Below are 19,840 nucleotides of genomic sequence, written 5' to 3'. Positions count from 1 at the left end.
CATTCATAGTAGAGGTGGATGCCTCCAGTGTGGCAGTGGGGGCCATCCTATCCCAAATCTCCAAAGACGGGAAAGCGCGGCCATGTTCCTACTTCTCCCGTAAATTTTCGCCTGCTGAAAGAAACTACGGCATCGGGGACAAGGAACTATTGGCCATCAAGCTGGCCTTTGAAGAATGGCGCCAGTGGTTGTAGGGGGCCCAACATCCAATCATAGTGTATACCGACCACAAGAATTTGGCGTACTTATCTCAAGCACAAAGGCTCAATCCCCGGCAAGCACGCTGGTCCCTCTTTTTCAGTCGGTTTAACTTCTCCCTTCGGTACCGACTGGCGGCCAAGAATATTAGGGCTGATGCCCTCTCACGCACTACAGAAATTGAAGACACCTCAGAAACCCCTCAGTACATTCTGGACCCAGCGAAGGTCCAATTGTCTGCCACCGAACTGGTGCCCAAGGGAAGGACGGTAGTTCCTCTCCGCTCGAGAAAAAGGGTCCTAGCCTGGGCGCACGACTCGCTGACGGCTGGCCATCCCGGGATCGCCCGGACTCTCGAACTACTAACCGAGTTCTACTGGTGGTCAAGGGTAAAAGAGGACATTCGCCTGTATGTCCAGTCTTGCCCCACGTGCGCCCAGCAGAAGCCGCTACCAGGTCGTCCCTGGGGTCTCCTCCAGCCACTTCCTGTACCCACGGAGCCATGGACGCACATCTCCACAGATTTTGTGGTAGAGCTGCCCCCGTCCCAGGGCAAGACGGTAGTGTGGGTCACCATTGACCGCTTCTCGAAGATGGCTCATTTTGTGCCACTTGCCAAGTTACCCACGGCTCCTGAGTTAGCTGAACTATTCATCCAGCATATCTTCCGACTGCATGGTTTGCCTCTACACATTGCCTCGGACCGAGGACCCCAATTTACGGCAAAATACTGGCGGGCGCTCTGCAGGAAATTTGGCGTTCAGCTAGATTTCACCACGGCATTTCATCCCCAGAGCAATGGCCAAGTGGAACGCACTAACCGAACCCTGAAAGCATTCCTCCGAGCTTTTGTAGGGGAGCAGCAGGACAACTGGGTGGCTCTCCTCCCCTGGGCCGAGTTCTCTTATAATCGCCATCGACACTCTGCCACGCTACAGTCTCCTTTCCAGTTGGTATATGGGAAGGTTCCCAAGCCTCCCCTACCATTACCGGTACCGGTCTCCTCACCGGCGGCGCAACTGACGGCCAGCCAGATCCACAGACTTTGGCACGCCACGCAGGAGAAGCTTCACCGCACCGCCGCTCGGTTCAAGGCCTACGCCGATCGGTCTCGGCGACCTGCCCCAGTGTTTCTGCCCGGAACCAAGGTATGGCTCAGTACCAAGAATATCCAGCTTCGGATCCCTTCCATGAGGCTAGTGCCTCGCTACATTGGACCTTTCCGCGTAGCCGAACGTGTTGGCGCGGTTTCCTACCGCTTACGTCTTCCTTCTACCCTTCGGATACATGACGTCTTCCACGTCTCCCTCCTCAAGCCGGTGGTCCTCTCTCGCTTTCGACCTCTGCCTCCGGAGCCCACTACTGTCGCTTCCGACCCCGGGGCCACATACACGGTTAAAGAGGTGTTGGATGTGCGGGTCCGTCGTCATCGGTGGGAATGCCTTCTGTCATGGGAGGGATACGGCCCAGAGGAGAACTCCTGGGAGCCCTCTTCCCATATTCTGGATAAAGACCTTCTTCGCCTGTTTCACTCCACGCATCCCGATAAGCTGCGGCCCCCCGGGAGGGGGCATAGGAGGGGGGGTACTGTTGCGATTCCGGGCCGCCCCCGGAATCGCCACCTACCTCGTCGCGTTTCCCGGTCGACCCCGCGTTCCCCGGGCCTCCAGGGACCTCGGCCGCTGCAGGCCCGGCGCCTGTTCACCTTGCCCGGGCCTGCAGCTTCCCCTGCTACCACGTTTTCGCTGCGTTGGAGCAGCCGGCATCCTGCTGCGGCTAGCTCCGCCCCCTAGACGCGCACGCGCGGCAGGCCCCGGCTCTTAAAGGGGCCAGCGCGGGAAAATGCAGCACAGCCCCCTGTTGACGTCAGACGCCCTCAGGGTATTTAAACCCTGCAACTAGATCTGCTCCTCGCCTTGCAATGAGGTTCCCAGGTTTCCTGTCTCCAGTTGCAGCATCCTGTGTTTTCCTGGTCTTCCCGATTCCTGATCCCGGATCGGCTGACGGTATTCCCTGGCTCTTGACTCTGGACTGGCTTACGACGATTCCCTGGCTTCTGACCCCGGTTTGGCTCATGGTGATCCCCTGGCTTCTGACTCTGGACTGGCAAGCGACGACTCTCAGGCACTCGACTCTGGACTGGCTAGCGGCGACTCTCTGGCACTTGACTCCGGACTGGTGAGCAACGACCCTCTTGCACTCGACCTTGGATCCCGTCTGACTCCGCCCCCGCGGGCGCTCCTAAGTCCCAGCGGCCGGGTCCCTACGGGCTCCTCCTGGGGGGACTCCGGCTTCCAGGGTGAATCTCCTAAGTCCCAGCGGCCGGACTCCTACGAGCTCCTCTCGGGGGAGGTTCGGCTTCCAGGGCGAAGACTTCCTCACCACAGTGTCAGCTCCATCCGTTCCCTTCTTCCTTGCCTAGCCCTTGGTCGCAAAGGGCGTCCCAGGGTCTTCTTCGGTCCAGCCACATCTCCGTCCTTGCCGCCTCCCGGTCGGGGCCTCTGCTGCTACCTTGCAGTAGTTCACCCTTCGGTTCCGATCGGCTCAAGGGTCCACGAATCCAACACCTAGGGTGTATTGTATCCAGGGAAGGATTTCATATGGACCCAGAGAAGGTTAAGAGCAACCAGGACTGGCCTCATCTAGTAGGACTGAGAGCCCTACAAATGTTCCTGAGCTTCGCCAAACTATTACCGCCACTTCATTATAAATTACTCAGTTATTGTGGCACCATTCACTGCCCTCACTCATAAGGTAGCTAACATGAGAAACTGACCTCCTGAGGCTATAGCAGCCTTTCAAGAACTAAAGGATGCCGTCTTGAAGAAATCCTGCCTTCACCACCCAGACCCTAAATGCCCATTCATCTTGGAGGTGGATGCTTCCACCCTGGGTGTAGGGACTATACTAAGCCAGTATTGGACTAAGTCGGTATACCTTCCCTGCTCATTCATCTCAAAGAAATGTTTGCCTGCAGAACTAACTATGGCATTGGTGACAGAGAACTTCTGGCGATCAAGCTAGTGCTATAAGAGTAGCATCATTGGCTAGAAGGTGCTCAGCACAGTATCACTATATATATGGATCACAAAAATCTGGAACACCTTCACCATGCCCAACAACTAAATGCACAACAGGCTCATTGGTCTCTGTTCTTCGCATGTTTTGATTTTGAACTGAGGTATCATCCACCTCTCAAAACTCTCCAAGCAGAAACCCTTTCATGCTCCTTCCAGGCAGAGGACTTCCCAGAGCCTCCCAGATACATCATTGACCTAGCTAGGATCCTCCTAGCTGCCTCCATGATGTCCCTCCAGGAACGATGGTCAATCCTACTCAATATACTCATCTCTCTTTCAGCCCCTTTTATCTATTCATCTTCCCCTACCTTTATTTCTTCTCTCATCTTTTCCTTACTTTAACTCTCTCCTTCTCTCATCTCTCCTCTGTTCATTTTGCTACTCCTTCAGCAATATCTCCTATTTCAGCAGCCACATGTTCACCATCTTTAAACCCATAATAGATGCCATTAGATAAAAAAGAATGGCCAAGTGGTTAAAGCAATGGACAGAGAAGCTAGGGCTCAAATCATTCTTCTGCCACTGACACATTTGGGCAAGTCATTTATCTCCCATTTCCTCACTGCTCCTCCTCCTACTGCTTAGATTATTAGCTCTTTTGGGCAGGGACTTGTATCTGAATCCTAATCACCACCATTGTTCAGCTTTGAGCACATCCAATAGCACTATAAAAATTATAATTGTTATAAAAAAACCTTTTAAATAGTGTTTGAGCAAAAAAGTTAACACTTGATCTGAAGTAGATGTTAACTTATAGGCATTAGTGAGCAGGCAATAAATAGCTTCTGCATCTGACATATTTCATTTACACTTGTGGACATATTAAGGTTAATTTTAAAAGCCTTGTATGTGTTAAAAGCAAGAGATATTGAATACTTTAAAAGGTGCCTGTGTATGAGCATATCTCTCACTGCACAGTCAAAAATATTTTCCCAAAAAAGGGGTGGAGCATGCTCATGGTCTTGATGGGCCACAGGTGTTCCTGGATTTCACATTGAAACCAGAGTGTAAATGCGTGCACATCACATGCCGGGGTCCCCTACTGCATAACTTTACTTCTTCTACGGCTGGCCTGTAAATAATAAAATTTAAAAATCTAGGCATGTCAGCAGGGTTTTAAGCACTGGGGCTATCATGGGAGATGGGGAGCTGTTAAACCTGGGGGGTTTGGAAGTTATATCCCATAATTGGGAGAACTGAGAAGGAACTGGGAAAATGTCCAAATGAAGGTGCATGTGGCTTTTAAAATCCCCCTACTTATGGTAGAAGCAGCATTTGCACACATAGCTGCATGCCTACTTAAAACTGTGCGCACATGTGTGCGCTCTCAGCCTATTTTATAACATGCACTTATGTTATAATATAGCTGCGTCCCTGGGTGCGAGCTGGAAAATGCATGCACATGTGCGCCCATGCACCTGTTTACATTTACCATCCCTGATTTTAGTTCATATATGCTTGCATCTTTTTGGAGTAGTTCAAGTGTATACACTACTAGAGCATTAGTGCAAGACACACAATTACACACATATTAAACAAACTTAGGTAAGCTTTAATGCATGTGCCCCTTAATCCTGCAATCTTTGCGCAAAACTGTGTTCATCAATTGCTTCCTATAATTAATCAATAGCTATGATCAATAATTATTGTGTTCCATCTTTCCTGTATGTCCCTTTGCAGTCCCTTCTATCTAGGCCTTTGGAATATTTGAAGTATTTCTTTTTTAAATGTCTTCATCCAAAAACAGTGTTGCAACCTCCAGCTATGCATAATAGACCATATGGGCTTAACAGTTCTAGAAATCCCTTGAATGCTGATAATAAAAAAGGAACAGTTACAAGCATTTGCAGCAAACCTGCATAACAATGTAGTAGGTGTAGTGGAAAAATGAAGAACCTCTTCAAAAACACGAAGCAGCTGTCATCCACACATACAAAAGAGCAGCCAATTAAATGAATAAATTCATGCAACCTTTATTCCAAATCTCAAAGGAAAACTGCCACCAGCTCATACTGTCATAATGTAGGCTGTGGAAGCTAATAGGAATGAAACCATTTAACTATGCTAAAATATTTCATATTTTCAAGATGTTATGTAAACTTGAAACTAGGACATAGTTCATATGGAAAGAGCCATTTTGTGTAATAGTAGATTTAAGTAAATTTGCTAGAATCACACCAGTCCTAAAATCCCTACACTGCTTCCCAGTACTCTGCTGTGGCATGTTTAAAATCCTGGCCCGCAAAACTCTCAAAGGCTGGGCACTGTCTTAGCTTAACATGGATTTCACCCCTTGTGTACTTCCCGTCTTCTACACTCATTGCCACGAATCTGCTTAGTCTTGACAGTCTCCATGGATATATGCCTCACCAGCAACAAAATGTAAACTTTCTCAGGGTCCACCCAACCCTTTGTGGCTCTCTACTACTTAACGTCAAGCTAGGGCTGGATCTCCTATCTTTCAGGAAGCCCAGAGATCACTGGGCTCTTTGAAGCATCTTTTTATCCACAGCCGTAACTCAGCCCTTGGATGGTGAACCTCTTAATCTTAAACACTACTATCAGAACTGCTATGCACTCTGATATACAAGAAAAAGCAGTCAAAAAGTGACTAGGCCCTACTTCAGATGCGTCTTCCCCCTGGATTCATTTTAGTTATTGTACTAACAGCCGGCCTTATTTTTCATGTCTTCTCAGTAATCACCCACTGGATTTTTTCTATATTATACTATTAAGTTTACTACATTGCACTCTCATATAGACATTATGTATTGTAATTTATTTTATAATAATCCCTTTACTTGCCTTAGCAGAATGTTCTTTTTCACACTATTTATGTACTGTACTTAAAATTTTTATTCTAGTTATTGTGCATTTTACCCATTGTAATCCCTATTCCTTTTATAACATGCCTTGAGCTCTCTTGTAAAAATGTGATAGAAATAAACAATGCAGATAATGTCACAAATGCCATGCAGAGGAAAATCTTTTTAAAAAAAATGTTTTTCCTGCATTAATTGTTGTCTGGAAAGTGCCCTTTCACAACGCGGCTACAACTCTGCTCTTCTGCAATGCACATACTCTTAAAATGCTCCTTGGGGATTGGGGGAGGGGAGATTTAGTCGAGGGAGGAAAAGTGCATGTATAGCTCACATTTTCAGCTCAATGTGCAGGATTTTTCAGCAAACATCCACCTGCAGAAAAAGCAGGTGAAAGTACCTATGGCAAGTTCTGACAGTAAAAATGCAGGTGCACTTTCACTTTGAGACTTGCTGCCAAACCTGACGGTTGAAATTGCACCTGGAGTTTGAATACAGGCAGTTTTGAAAATCGTCCCACAGTCTTATCATTGTATCAACCCTCTTTTCATTATTTTGAGAAATTATGCAAAATGCTGTGTCACAAGGCGTCCATGAAAGTGAAGCAAATCGATGACTCTTACTGGTCAATAAAATTCCTCTTTCTTTGCTTTTTCCATAACCTCCGAAGCCTGAAATATTTTTAATTAGTTTGCTTACTTGGGCTCCTTTTACCTCCAACAGCTCGCTAGAGCTAGTGGCAGCTCTGGAAGCAGAGCAGAAGAAAGAAATGTCAACCCATACTATCTTTATTGTCACTAAGAAGTGGGTACTAATGTATCCACTAGGGATGTGAATCGTTTTTTGACGATTTAAAATATTGTCCGATATATTTTAAATCGTCAAAAATCGTTAGGGCCACGATACAATACCAATTCCCCCGATTTATCGTCAAAAAATCGTAAATCGGGGGAAGGGGGAGGGCAGGAAAACCGGCACACTAAAACCCCCTAAAACCCACCCCCGACCCTTTAAATTAAATCCCCCACCCTCCCGAACCCCCCCCCCCAAATGCATTAAATTACCTGGGAGTCCTCCGTAGCGGCGGTCCGTGGCTAAATCGGGGGAAGGGGGAGAGCACGAAAACCGGCACACTAGATCGTGAGGTCTTCAGCCGGCGCCATTTTTCAAAATGGCCGCCGCAAAATGGCAGCGGCCATAGACGAAAACAATTCGACGCAAGAGGTCGTTCCGGACCCCCTGCTGGACTTTTGGCAAGTCTTGTGGGGGTCAGGAGGCCCCCCCCAAGCTGGCCAAAAGTTCCTGGGGGTCCAGCGGGGGTCAAGGAGCGATTTCCTGCCGCAAATCGTTTTCCGTACGGAAAATGGCGCCAGCAGGAGATCGACTGCAGGAGGTCGTTCAGCGAGGTCCGGAAATCTCGCAAGGGTTTCCGTACGGAAAATGGCGCCGGCCATACGCGTATGGCCGGCGCCATTGTCCGTACGGAAAATGGCGCCGGCAGGAGATCGACTGCAGGAGGTCGTTCAGCGAGGTCCGGAAATCTCGCGAGGGTTCCGGACCTCGCTGAACGACCTCCTGCAGTCGATCTCCTGCCGGCGTCATTTTCCATACGGAAAACGATTTGCGGCAGGAAATCGCTCCTTGACCCCCGCTGGACCCCCAGGAACTTTTGGCCAGCTTGGGGGGGGCCTCCTGACCCCCACAAGACTTGCCAAAAGTCCAGCGGGGGTCCGGAACGACCTCTTGCGTCGAATCGTTTTCGTCTATGGCCGCTGCCATTTTGCGGCGGCCATTTTGAAAAATGGCGCCGGCTGAAGACCTCACGATCTAGTGTGCCAGTTTTCGTGCTCTCCCCATCCCCCGATTTAGCCACGGACTGCCGCTACGGAGGACTCCCAGGTAATTTAATGCATTTGGGGTGGGGGATTTAATTTAAAGGGTCGGGGGTGGGTTTTAGGGGGTTTTAGTGTGCCGCTGGACCACCAGGTAATTTAAGGCATTTGGGGGGGGGGGGTTCGGGAGGGGGGGATTTAATTTAAAGGGTCGGGGGTGGGTTTTAGGGGGTTTTAGTGTGCCGGCTCACGATTTTAACGATTATGACGATACTTTACACACACAAACGGCAACAATACGATTCCCTCCCCCTCCCAGCCGAAATCGATCGTTAAGACGATCGAGGACACGATTCACATCTCTAGTATCCACTAACAATAGGACCTCTAGTAGCAGTTTTATGGTGCAGATTTTGTGAGGTTTATGATAGTAGCATTGCACTAAAATGTCAGCATAGTAGGAATAGTAGTTGTAGCAGTAGTCACATTTTCATATTACTTTTCCTTTACACATAGTTTAAAATTTGACAATCATTAGTACAAGCAATGGTCTCAGTCTCAGGTATGATTAACACTGCAAAGCACATATACTGAGGCCTCATCTGTAAAAGAAAAGCCAAGTGCACTGTAATATTCATAAGCTGGGTTGCTGCTGGGTTGAGGTGCATGATAAAAATAGGTTAGGATGTAACTTTAATTTTTGCCAAGGTGTTGAACTTCCTCCTGCTAATAGATACTGCTTGGATTTCTTTACCTGCTCATAAATACAGCTTAACTCTCTTATAACTAAATGAGGTAATAAATCCAATACTTACTTCTTGGAAAATATATAACTGCTGCAGTATATGTTCACTGCAATGCAATGTCAAATTTGCAATACATGAACATGTTAATTTATTCTCAGACTAAATCTGGATACTGCAGGAAGTCATTAATCTTTTTAATGTAGCATATATGAATTTGTCTCTAATCATCTACGCATTCAGGACACACTGAAAGTCAACTGTATTTGCACTACATTGGCAAAGTTACCTAATTAAATTACAATGGCATATTCATGCCACTTGTAACAGTGCATATTATATACACATATAAGTACTGTAATTTGATACAGTGCACACAGAAGACCATAGCTAGTAAACTAAGGAGCAGACAATAATCATTTTGGCTTTCATTGATGTTGCAGGTGATCTAAAGAGCACAATTCATTATATACAACTTTTATATCATAAATACAATGGATTCCATGTTGCTTGTGGTCATAACAGAAATATTTTAGAAGAACATTGTTGTAAGAAATTTGAGTTAATTTTTGCACTTCTTGTTTACTGTTATGTTATCAATTCTGCTCTGGGCTCTTCTCAAAAGGCACCTTTCCCCAATCACCACCACTGGGGTATAACTCCATTGCCTGCTTTTCCCCATTCATCACCACTGGGGCATAACTCCACTGATTTGATTTCCTCTACCTGCTTAGTCCCAAGCACCACTGCAGGTTCATGACCACTAAGATCCTCTGCTTACTTTTCTCCAAACACCACCACTGGATCATGATTTCTCTGAGTTCCTCTACCTGCTTTGCCCAAACAGTTGTTTAAGAAAAGCAGTCAGGGGAAGTCAGCGGAGTCATGCCTCAGTGGTGGTGTTTGCCAAACATCATCACTGAAGCATGACTCCACTGATTTCCTCTGCCTGATTTGCTACAATTACCACCACTAGGCATGACTTCACTGAGTTCCTCTAACTCCTTATCTCCAAAAACCACCACCAGGGTCTGATGTATTCTGCATCAGCCACAACTCCTGGAGCCTCATACTTTCAGGCCATTATTCAACCACAACCCCTGTCTTGCTTGATCCACAACCCCTGGGGCTTGACACTTCCAGTATCAACTTGTCATGCTCCAACCACAACCACTGGAGACTGACACATCCCAGTGTGCTGCAACAGTCAAAAAAGCAAACAGATTGTTAGGAATTATAAGGAAGGGAATGGTGAATAAAACGGAAAATGACATAATGACTCTGTATCGTTCCATGGTGAGACCGTACCTTGAGTACTGTGTACAGTACTGGTCAGGTCACCACATCTCAAAAAAAGATATAGTTGCACTGGAGAAGGTACAGTGAAAGGCAACCAAAATGATAAATGGGATGGAACAGCTCCCCTATGAGGAAAGGCAAAAACATTTAGGGCTGTTCAAAATTGAGAAGAGATGGCTGAGGAGGGATATGATAGAGGTCTTTAAAATCATGAGAGGTATTGAACGGGTAGATGTAAATCAGTTATTTACACTTTAGAATAATAGAAGGACTAGAGGGAACTCCATGAAGTTACCAAGAAACACATTTAAGGCTAATCAGAGAAAATTATTTTAAACTCAACCTACAACTATGCTCTGGAATTTGTTGCTAGAGGATGTGGTTAGTGCAGTTAGTGTAGCTGGGTTTAAAAAAAATGTTTGAATAAGTTCTTGGAGAAGTCCATTAACTGTTATTAATCAAGGTGACTTAGAAAATAATCACTGCTATTACTGGCATCAGTAGCATGGGATAAACTTAGTGTTTGCTTACTTGCCAGGTTCTTGTGGCCTGGTTTGGCCTCTGTTGGAAACAGGATGCTGGGCTTGATGGACCCTTGGTCTGACCCAGTATGGCAATTTCTTATGTTCTTATGTTCCTATGCCATGTCCCCAAGTACACCACTGGGGGCAGTTCTGTGTCATCCCCCCTAGTTCTGAGTTATCTCCCCCCACCCAAAAAAGTTTTTAATGTTTTCATTCATATCTTTCCGGGTGTGCATTTTTTAATCATATCTCCTCTGAACCTCATCTCCTCCAGGGTATACATTTAGATCCTTCAGCCTCTCCTCATATATCTTCCCCCACACCATTTTAGTCTCCTTTCTATGAACTGATACCAGCTCTATCCTTTTTGAGATAGTCTTCAGAACTGAACGTGGTGCAGTATTGCCATCCCAGTGAGACCTCAGCAAGGTCCATGTACAAGAACATTTCCCCCTCCTTTTTCTCATAGTTATCCATTTTTTATGCAGCCCAGCATCCCTCTGGCTTTACTTATCGCCTTGTCACATTGCTTCTCTACCTTCAGATCACCAGACATTATTCCTCCAAGATCCTTCTCCTGGTCAGTGCACATAATTCTTTCTTGCTCCCCCTCTCCCCCAGTTGGATACATCTCTTTTAGATTATTACACCATAGATGAATGACTCTGCACTTCTTGGCATCAAATTCTGCCTACCAAATCTTCAACCACTCTTCAAGCTTTCTTCCATCACTTTTCTTCATTCTCTCTGCTTCTTCAGGCCTGTCCACTCTGTTACACATCTTGGTATCCTCCACAAAAAGAAAACTTAACCTTCACTCCACTCCGGAGTGTTGCTTAGAATGTTGCATGCAATGTTTGCTTCTGGAGATGCAGCTCTCAAGTTTAAATGCAGTTTTATGACCATGCTCACTTATCTTGCCCATTTCAAAATTGTCTTAAAAAGGCTCAGGATTTGTAATAATTTCAAATAGACTTTGTAGATACTAAGAATGCAACATTTGCTACCTGCAGAGGTATTTTACAAATGCAACATGAATCTTCTCCTACTATTTCAGTTTTAAAAAGTATTAACCAACACCACTGCTGCTGCCACTGCTCCAATCCATTCTTACCACATTATAGTGCCCACTCGCTCTGCTGCTCTGTGCTTGTGTAAGAACTGGAAAATGCATTTGAGGGTGTTACAACTGCTTTTCTCACTGCATTGCTCTGCTCCTACCATTCCAGTTCATAAGATATCCCAGCATCACTGCTGCTGCTACCATTCCAAGCTGGTCTTGGTACTTTACAGTGCTTCCTCCACTGCTCCATCTGCATTCAAGATTATTTCCAAATCCCTTTCCCCTACTTGCCATCTTTTCATCAAGCCCTAGCCATACATTGCTTTGCAAACTTATTGAAATACTCCTCAGGCTTTTAATACCATCCTTCCTCTATTGTTCTCAGCTTCTTGCCATCTCTTGCTCTTACCCTGGCTACCCATTGTTCTGCACACTTGCTGTACCACTCCATGAACGATAACTGATTTAATGACGCATTCACAGTTACTTCATCTGTAAGTACCTATAATGTGTGTACGGCTTACTCTATGATACAAGCATATGCTACTGGACTGGTGGATCAACCACATGCAGCCAGACTTTGACAGGGAGAGGCATCCCCCTCTCCAGTTGTCTATATGCTAAAACAGAATGACTGGCATCTCCCATGCCATTCTGCCTTAATGCTATGCTCCTTATCTACACCATCGGGTCTTATGCCACTGAATCCTGCTGTCAAACACAGATTTCACACCTTGCATACTTTTTTATGCAACTATACATTCCTGCATACTTCTGCTCTTACACTTTGAGGTCTTCTTGCCAAACTGGGGTGCTGCTGTGCACCTCTTCTATGCTTTTGAAATCTTGATACCATTTGTTCTGATTCTTTGTCTCTGCACTTTTTTGCCTTGTTCCTGCTTCATGGTGCCTTAGGATGTTGATGCGACTTTTGGTGCTGCTTTGTCTCTCATGGTGCCATCAAGTGTTCATATCATTATTGCTGGTGTCCTCTTTTTGCACATTGAGGTGTTCTTCCTCCTTCTGCTGCATTGCAGTCTATTCTGGAGCCCAAGTAATATACTGCGATGATTTCCCTATAGTTTCTAAAGCTGTTGTAGTGGGTTCTACTCTGTATTTGCCCTGCAGTTTGTGTTATACAAACAAACTACAATGACAAACTATATTTTCTTTAATATATGTACAAAACAGGTGCCTATGAGAAGACCTGAGACAAATTATAACATAAACAAGCAAACAGATATACAATACCAGAGACAATGGATCTTTCTCTGTGTATGGTCAGCAGCAGTCTTTCTTCTCCCAACTTGCATCTGTATACTATATCCTTCATTTTCATATGCCCAGAATAATTCTGAAGATTTGCCAATTACTGATAAGAAAACGTTGCTGTGTGCATTCTTTAAGATGGCAGACTTCTTCTCTTTGTTTGTTTGCACTGCTCCTAATCACCATATTTCAGCCACTACCTAACACGTTCTCCTCTAGACAATTGCCATATGTGACATTGATCAAGCTAGCAAAAGGGAAAATAATCTGTGAATAAAGAAGGAAGTAGAACTGTGTGTCCAGGCTACACCTAGTGAAGGTAGAGAAGGGAGAGGAGGAAAAAGAGCGGGGGGCTACCCATGGCCCAAACGCTTGTGTGTTCTTTTGCTCTGCAGTACTCCCTTGTGTTACACCGAAGGTGGACCCATGGGCCGAGGTGGGGTTGACACTACCTGAGGGATTGGGCCACGCAGGTCCCCACCATAAGTTGGCGGCGCTGGATGATTGACGGAGGCTGGCTGGAGCTTCGCCACTACCAGCCCTCGTTCCCCGCGGGTTGAGCCCTTGGGTACCGGGGCCGGCTGGAATTAGGTGGGCCTCCATCCGAGGTCTTTGGAGGGACGACGAGAGGGTCAGCCAGGAGCCAGCAGCTTAGTCAGATGAAGCAATGATCAGAATAAGGAAACAATCCATAGCGTGGTCAGACGTAGCAGTGGTCAGAGTCAGAAGACAATCTGTAGCATGGTCAGATGTGGCAGTGGTCAGAGTCAGAAGACAATCCATAGCATGGTCAGATGTAGCAGGGGTCAAAGCCAGGAGGATCAGGAACACAGTCAAAATAGCGAGCAAGCAACTAACACACAACTAGTGTGAAGACCAGTTGCCAAGGTGAGTCCTGATAGTCAGGACTCACCTAATATACCCCTGAAGCAGTGACATCACTGAGAAAGGCCAGCAGCCATAGAGTACCGTGGGCCCTTTAAATAGCATAGAGAGGCATGCGCCTGGGGAGCCGAGTGCAAGGAGCCAATGGTGGCGGCGTCTCTGCTGTGACTTGAGGTTTTCCAGAGGCAGGCAGGGCCATGAACCAGAGGGCTGTGCTGGGAGGCACTCCCCCTGCCTTGCAGCGGAGCCAAGGACCGCCCCCGGCAGGACGGCAAAGGAGGTGAGGAAAGCCATATGTTAGCTCCGTGGCCGGCCATCGCAACAATACCCTCTCCTCTAGGCCCCCCTTCTGAGGGCCTAAGTAGCCAGGGTGCCAGTTGTTCCCCAGTTCTTGTGGATTCATGGGCTGAAGTCCCACAGAGCACAGAGAGATAACTGTCTCAGAATTACCTCGATGGATGACCGGAACCCTCAATGGGGTCGGGAGAGCTGCAGGGAGGTGCCCTTTTCCCTTCTCAAGCTGAAAAAGGGCATGCAGACTCTGGATCTCCTCCTCCTTGTGGGTCAGAAGGGACACAAATCCTTTCATGGCTCAATTGTGCTTCTTTACGAGGGCTTCAGTTTCGGCCATCTTTTGCGTGAGCTGCTCATTCAACTGGGTGAAGACAGTCCTCAAGATATTACTCTGGAGGGAGCAAGGACTGGTCTGAGTCTCCTGAGACTTCTTGCATGGAAGAAGGAGATTAGGAAGGGCGGTAGCCACTGTTAGGGACCGGGGAGGTCTTACCAGTTCCAGACAGGATTCCGAACACCACGGCCCCCACTGAATCAGATCGGCCATGGCCCAGCTGAATTGTGGCTTATGTTTCTGCAGTTATGGCAGGCCCAGGATTACTGGATTCACGGCCGTAGGAAGGATGTAAAAAGAAATGAGCTCAGAGTGATCCAGTCCAATTTTCAAAGTAAGAGACTGTGTGGTGGCCTGTGTCACCACACTGGGGAGGAAGTCCCCATGGACCAAGGAGAGAGCCAATGGGGGAGTCAAAGGACACGTGGGGATTTGATACTGATCCACAAGATCCTGCTGAATAATGTAACCCAGATGGGTTAAAATAAAAAAAATGTAATTCCCTGGATCTCGGGCTGGGAAATTGGTGGAAGGGGAAAAGCAAAGGCGGGAAAATAAATTAAAGAAGAAAAGTTCTGAAAAGAGGTAAGGGGGAATAAAGAGGGCAAGTTTAGGTGTGTCTGAATGGAGGTTCTGTATGGATGTTGTTGTCACAGGGTCACTGAGCTTGGGACGGCTGCTTTCAGTATTCCAAGTGGGACAGTTAAACAGTGAGTGGGTGGGCAGCCTTGAGAGAGGGAGGTCGTGTATGTGAAGATCCTCTCTCTCAAAGGCATTTTTGTGAGTTATTTTAATGACAGTCTGAGAGTGTGGGGATGTGAATGTGTGAGTGAGAGTTTTAGTTAACTTAGAGAGCTCCGAGGGAGTTTGGCTCTAGCATGTGGATGTGATAGGGACTCTTAAAAAAAAAAAAGAAAAGAAAAGAATTTTATTGAAGTTTTTTAGTTTTAAACTGACAGTGGTCTAGTTAATGTAACATATTTCCTCTTTGAAGCCGGTTGAGCTTAACCCTGGCTGATAGGAAGACAGAGCCACTGTTAAGCTGCTGTTACCACCTGAATTTAAAGGAACCCTTTAGGAGTCTGAGGATCCTTTATTGATTTCTAGGGAATTTCTTAAGCTTTAAGGAATATTGTAAAAGCTGAGGAACAGGTTAAAAATTGGCCAGTTCTGAGCTGTAGACCGAGGGCCATATTTATTGCCTAAGTGCCTATAACTAAAGCTTTGAATAATTACCTTCTAAAGAGGTTCAGTATATGTGCACAAGTAAACTATGCTGATGCATAAAGACCCCCTATAATCTATTTACATTTTTTTAGAGACTGTCTGGTTAAGAGTTTAGTTAGAGGGCTTATAATTATTCATTTATTTGTATTAGTTAGGTAGGGTTTAAGTAAAAAAAAATATAGAATAGATAGTTCTTTTAATTAGTTTTTTTTAGATATGTAGTAGGTGTCTGAGGAAGACCTGCAGTGGAGAAAACTGGAGTCTTTGAAAAGAAGAAGAATTGAAATCTGAAAGAAAGGGCCCCTCGGGTGTTCAATTGGTGAGCTCACTAAAACAAAGACAATAAAATAATTAAGATAGTGTACATTTACCTAGTGATCAAAAAGGTAAAAAATTTCAACCTTTGGTTTCTAATTCTTTATTCTTGTAAACCTTTAGCCCCACTGCTAACAAACACCCCTTATATTAGAAGGCCAGGTTAGCGACTACTCTAGCTAGGACTTGGGGTGTGAGTTGTTCCCAGGGGGAGGGGCTTACAATAAGATTTCCACTTGCGCCGGAATCCACGAGGGCCTGAGTGGAAAAACAGGCAGAGGATAGTTCCAAGAAGGCGGGTAATAGGAACAGGGGTGATGCTATAGTGAAACTGACGTTTCCCAGGGTGGAGTTACTTTCCTCTTTCCTGGGCACTGAGACAGCAAGTGAGTAGAGTTTCCACAATATAGACAAAGCCCAAATTGGCGGCGATGAAACTTCTCAGCAATTGTGAGATGGACACGGCCTGGTTACATTGGTTTTTCTGAGGGCAAAGAATGGTCACCGCCAGAGAAGAGTGGTTCCTTGGCATGAGCCCACTGAGTTGAACAATTCTCCCAGGCCCGCTCTTGTAGTCGTCAATTGATCTTCCCTGTGAGATCAATAAGCCCTTCGAGGGAAATGGGAAGTTCTCATGCTGCAAGTTCATCTTTAATTCAGGATGCTAACCCATCTAGGAAAATGGCGTGTAAGCTGTCCCCCTGCCAGTTTATGTTACGCACGCCATCCGAGGTAGACCTGCGGCACGGCCCCCTCACCTTTCTACAGTGACTCCAGCTTCTGGTTCCTCCTCACTGGTGGCAGTGGACCATCAGCTCTGTCCTCAGGCCTCCACTGGTGCCTCTGGCCCTGCTACAGACCCCGGCATTCCTGGTCCTGCTACGACTTCTCGTCGGGCCTCTCCGTGTGGCCCGCAGAGAGATACTGCTACTCGCGCCGCGCCCCTCCCTATGCACGTGCACCATTGATCCTTAAGTAGGGACCACAGCAGGAACCTAGCCGCGGCCCCGGTCAACTTAACAGTATTTATGCCCAGGCTCAGCTCCCTAGCATTTCCTTTGCAATAGGTCTCCTCGCTTGTTTAGTACTTGTTGCTACTAGAGATTCGTCTCATCCCTGCGTTCCTGTTCCTCATTGTTCCTGGTTCCTGTCTCTTTGTTCCTACCTCACTTCATTCCTCAGATTGACTACACAGACTTTGACTTCACTTTGCCTGACGTTTTGCCATTAATTCTCTAAAAGCTCGGACCTTCGCATCACCTGACTATGCTATTGCTTATCTCCAGACCCAGACCTTTGCTCCGTCCGACTACACTGTTGCCTATCTCCAGACACAGACCTCTGCTTCGCCTGACCATGCTTTTGACTCTCTCCAAGCCCGGCCTTCACTTCACCTGACTACGCTACTGCCTATCGCCAGACCCAGACCTTTGCTTCGTCCAACTATGCTATTGCCTATCTCCAGACCTAGACCTCTGCTTCATCTGACTACGTTATTGCCTATCTGCAGACCCAGACCTCTGCTTTGCTTGACTACGCTTTTGACTATCTCTGTGATCAGACCTCTACCTTGCCTGACTATGCTCTTGACTACCTCTGTGATCAGACCTCAGCCTTGCTTGCCACTGCCTTCGGATTGCTGCCAGCCCTGACTAAAGCCTGCCCTTGGACGCCTCTTCAGCTTACTCCCTTCAGGCTTCGGCCTGCTTTTGCTCAAGCACCCTCTGTCTGCCTCTGTTCCATTGGTGCCCAAGTTTCCCAATCCAGAGTAAGACTGTACCATCTTTCCCAATCCAGAGTATGACTGTACCATCTCTCACCTGCTGTCTCTGGGCTGAACCAACTCTTACTTCAACTAAACACAGAGGCCCACCTAAGTCCTGCTTGCCCCATCACCCAAAAGGCTCAACCCGTGGGGAATGAGGGCTGGTCTCGGTGAAGCTCCAGTGGCCTCTGTCTATCAGCCCACTCCGCCTGCTGATGGTGGGGACCCATAGGTCCTTACCTACATGTTGCATCAATCCCACCTTGGCTCAAGGGTCCGCCTCTGACACAACAGTTTTATTCTGTGGCTAGGGTTCAGAATTCAATCACATAATCATTTATGGAAAGCAACTTTTGTCGCAAATGAAGAAGATAAGAGCCCTTGGTGGGAAGCCTACCTGGTTCTTCAAAAACCTGTTTAAAGGCCAAGACAAACTGTGGAAGGTTCGAGAGCAAGGGGTCAGTGCGCTCCCACAAGGGTGAGGCCCACGCCAATGCCTTGCCTTCCAACAGGGATAGAATGAAGGTCATCTTGACAAGTCATTTGGAAAAAGCACTGACTGAAGGGTAAAATGCATGTGGCATTGGTCTCCCGAGTAATGAGGCGGTGCCACTGCCAGCAAAGGAATGACCACCCGACCAGGATCGGAAGCCGGCACGGAGGCCACTGGGGATGGTGGTGGAGCATAAAACTGGGTTAGGGAGCCTTGCCGAGTGGCAAGACATTTCACATCCACCATCACCAGCTCTAAGGTCAACTGGAGATTCTTGAGCTTCAAAACGAGGCCAGGAACGGACATCAGTGCAGCCAAGTCCACCGGATGAGAATCCAGTCAGGCATTTAAGTGCTCTATAGAGGTAGCCAATGCCTCCAAGAATCATTGCTGCTCTTCGATCTTCTTGGCCAGGCCCGAAATGGCCTAGAGAGTGGGCATGTCTGCCGGGTCCATGGCCTTGGCAATCTGTTACAACGAAGGTGGACCCTTGGGTTGAGGTGGGGTTGATACTAACTGAGGGGTTGGGCCCCGCAGGTCCCCACCATTGGTAGGCAGAGCTTGCTGATTGAAGGAGGCCAGCTGGAGCTTTGTCACTACCAGCCCTCGCTCCCCGAGGGTTGAGCCCTTGGGGACCAGGGCTGGCTAGACTTAAGTGGGCCTCCATCCGAGGTCTTTGGAGTGAAGATGAGAGGGTCAGCCAGGAGCCAGCAGCGTAGTCAGATGAAGCAATGGTCAGAGTCAGGAGACAATCTGTAGCGTAGTCAATGTAGCAGAGGTCAAACCCAGGAGGATCAGGAACACAAACAAAACAGCGAGCAAGCAACTAACACACAACTAGTGTAAAGTCCTGACAGTCAGGGTTTGCCTAATATACCTCTGAAGCGGCGACGTCACTGAGAAGGGCTGGTAGGCATAGCATGCCATGGGCCCTTTAAATAGCATAGAGAAGTGCGCGCATGTGCTTGGGGAGCTGAGTGAAGGAGCCAACAGCTGCAGCATCTCCGCTGCAACCTGAGGTTTTCCAGCAACAGGCAGGGCCACAAAGTGGAGGGCAGTGCTGGGGGCGCTTCCCCTGCCCTGCAGTGGAGCCGAGGACTACCCCCGGCAGGACGGCGAGGGAGGTGAGGAAGGCCGGTCGAGAGCTCTGTGGCTGGTCCTCGTAACACCTTGTACACAGCAATGGAGACTACTATCTGTGAGCAAAGAGTGAGGAGACTCAAAACACAAATCATTTCTCAGTGACAAAAACTATAACTCATAACTAAATCATAACTATATGACAGTATTTTTCTCTAAAAGTAAAAGGCATAAAATTTACATACCAATACATTTAATCCCCCAAAATATGAGAGAAAAAAACAAAAAAAAGTAAAAGGTTTCTCACCAAATCTCCAAGCTGTAACACTATCAGTTTCTTTGTAATCTCTCTTACTAATCTCGCTCTCCTTCTATATCTCCTTCTCTCTCTCTGTGGCTGTCTCCAGCCAACTCCCAAGCAGTTCTACATCCCTTAGCTCAGTCTGCATCATAAAAAATACCTTCACTAAAGATGGAAAAACAAAGTCCATTAGCTCCATTACTCTCTATATGCAAGAGGTCAGATGATCTTTATCAATAAAATCTAAACCTCATCTATGCTCAAGTATTCCTGGAGTTAACTTGACCCAGAAATCCTGAAAACATTAGCGACTGTACCT

The sequence above is a fragment of the Rhinatrema bivittatum genome, chromosome 2, assembly GCF_901001135.1.
Source record: "Rhinatrema bivittatum chromosome 2, aRhiBiv1.1, whole genome shotgun sequence".
Lineage (NCBI taxonomy): Eukaryota > Metazoa > Chordata > Amphibia > Gymnophiona > Rhinatrematidae > Rhinatrema > Rhinatrema bivittatum.
The sequence above is the reverse complement of the archived record's forward strand: the minus strand, read 5'-3'. Positions refer to the sequence as shown.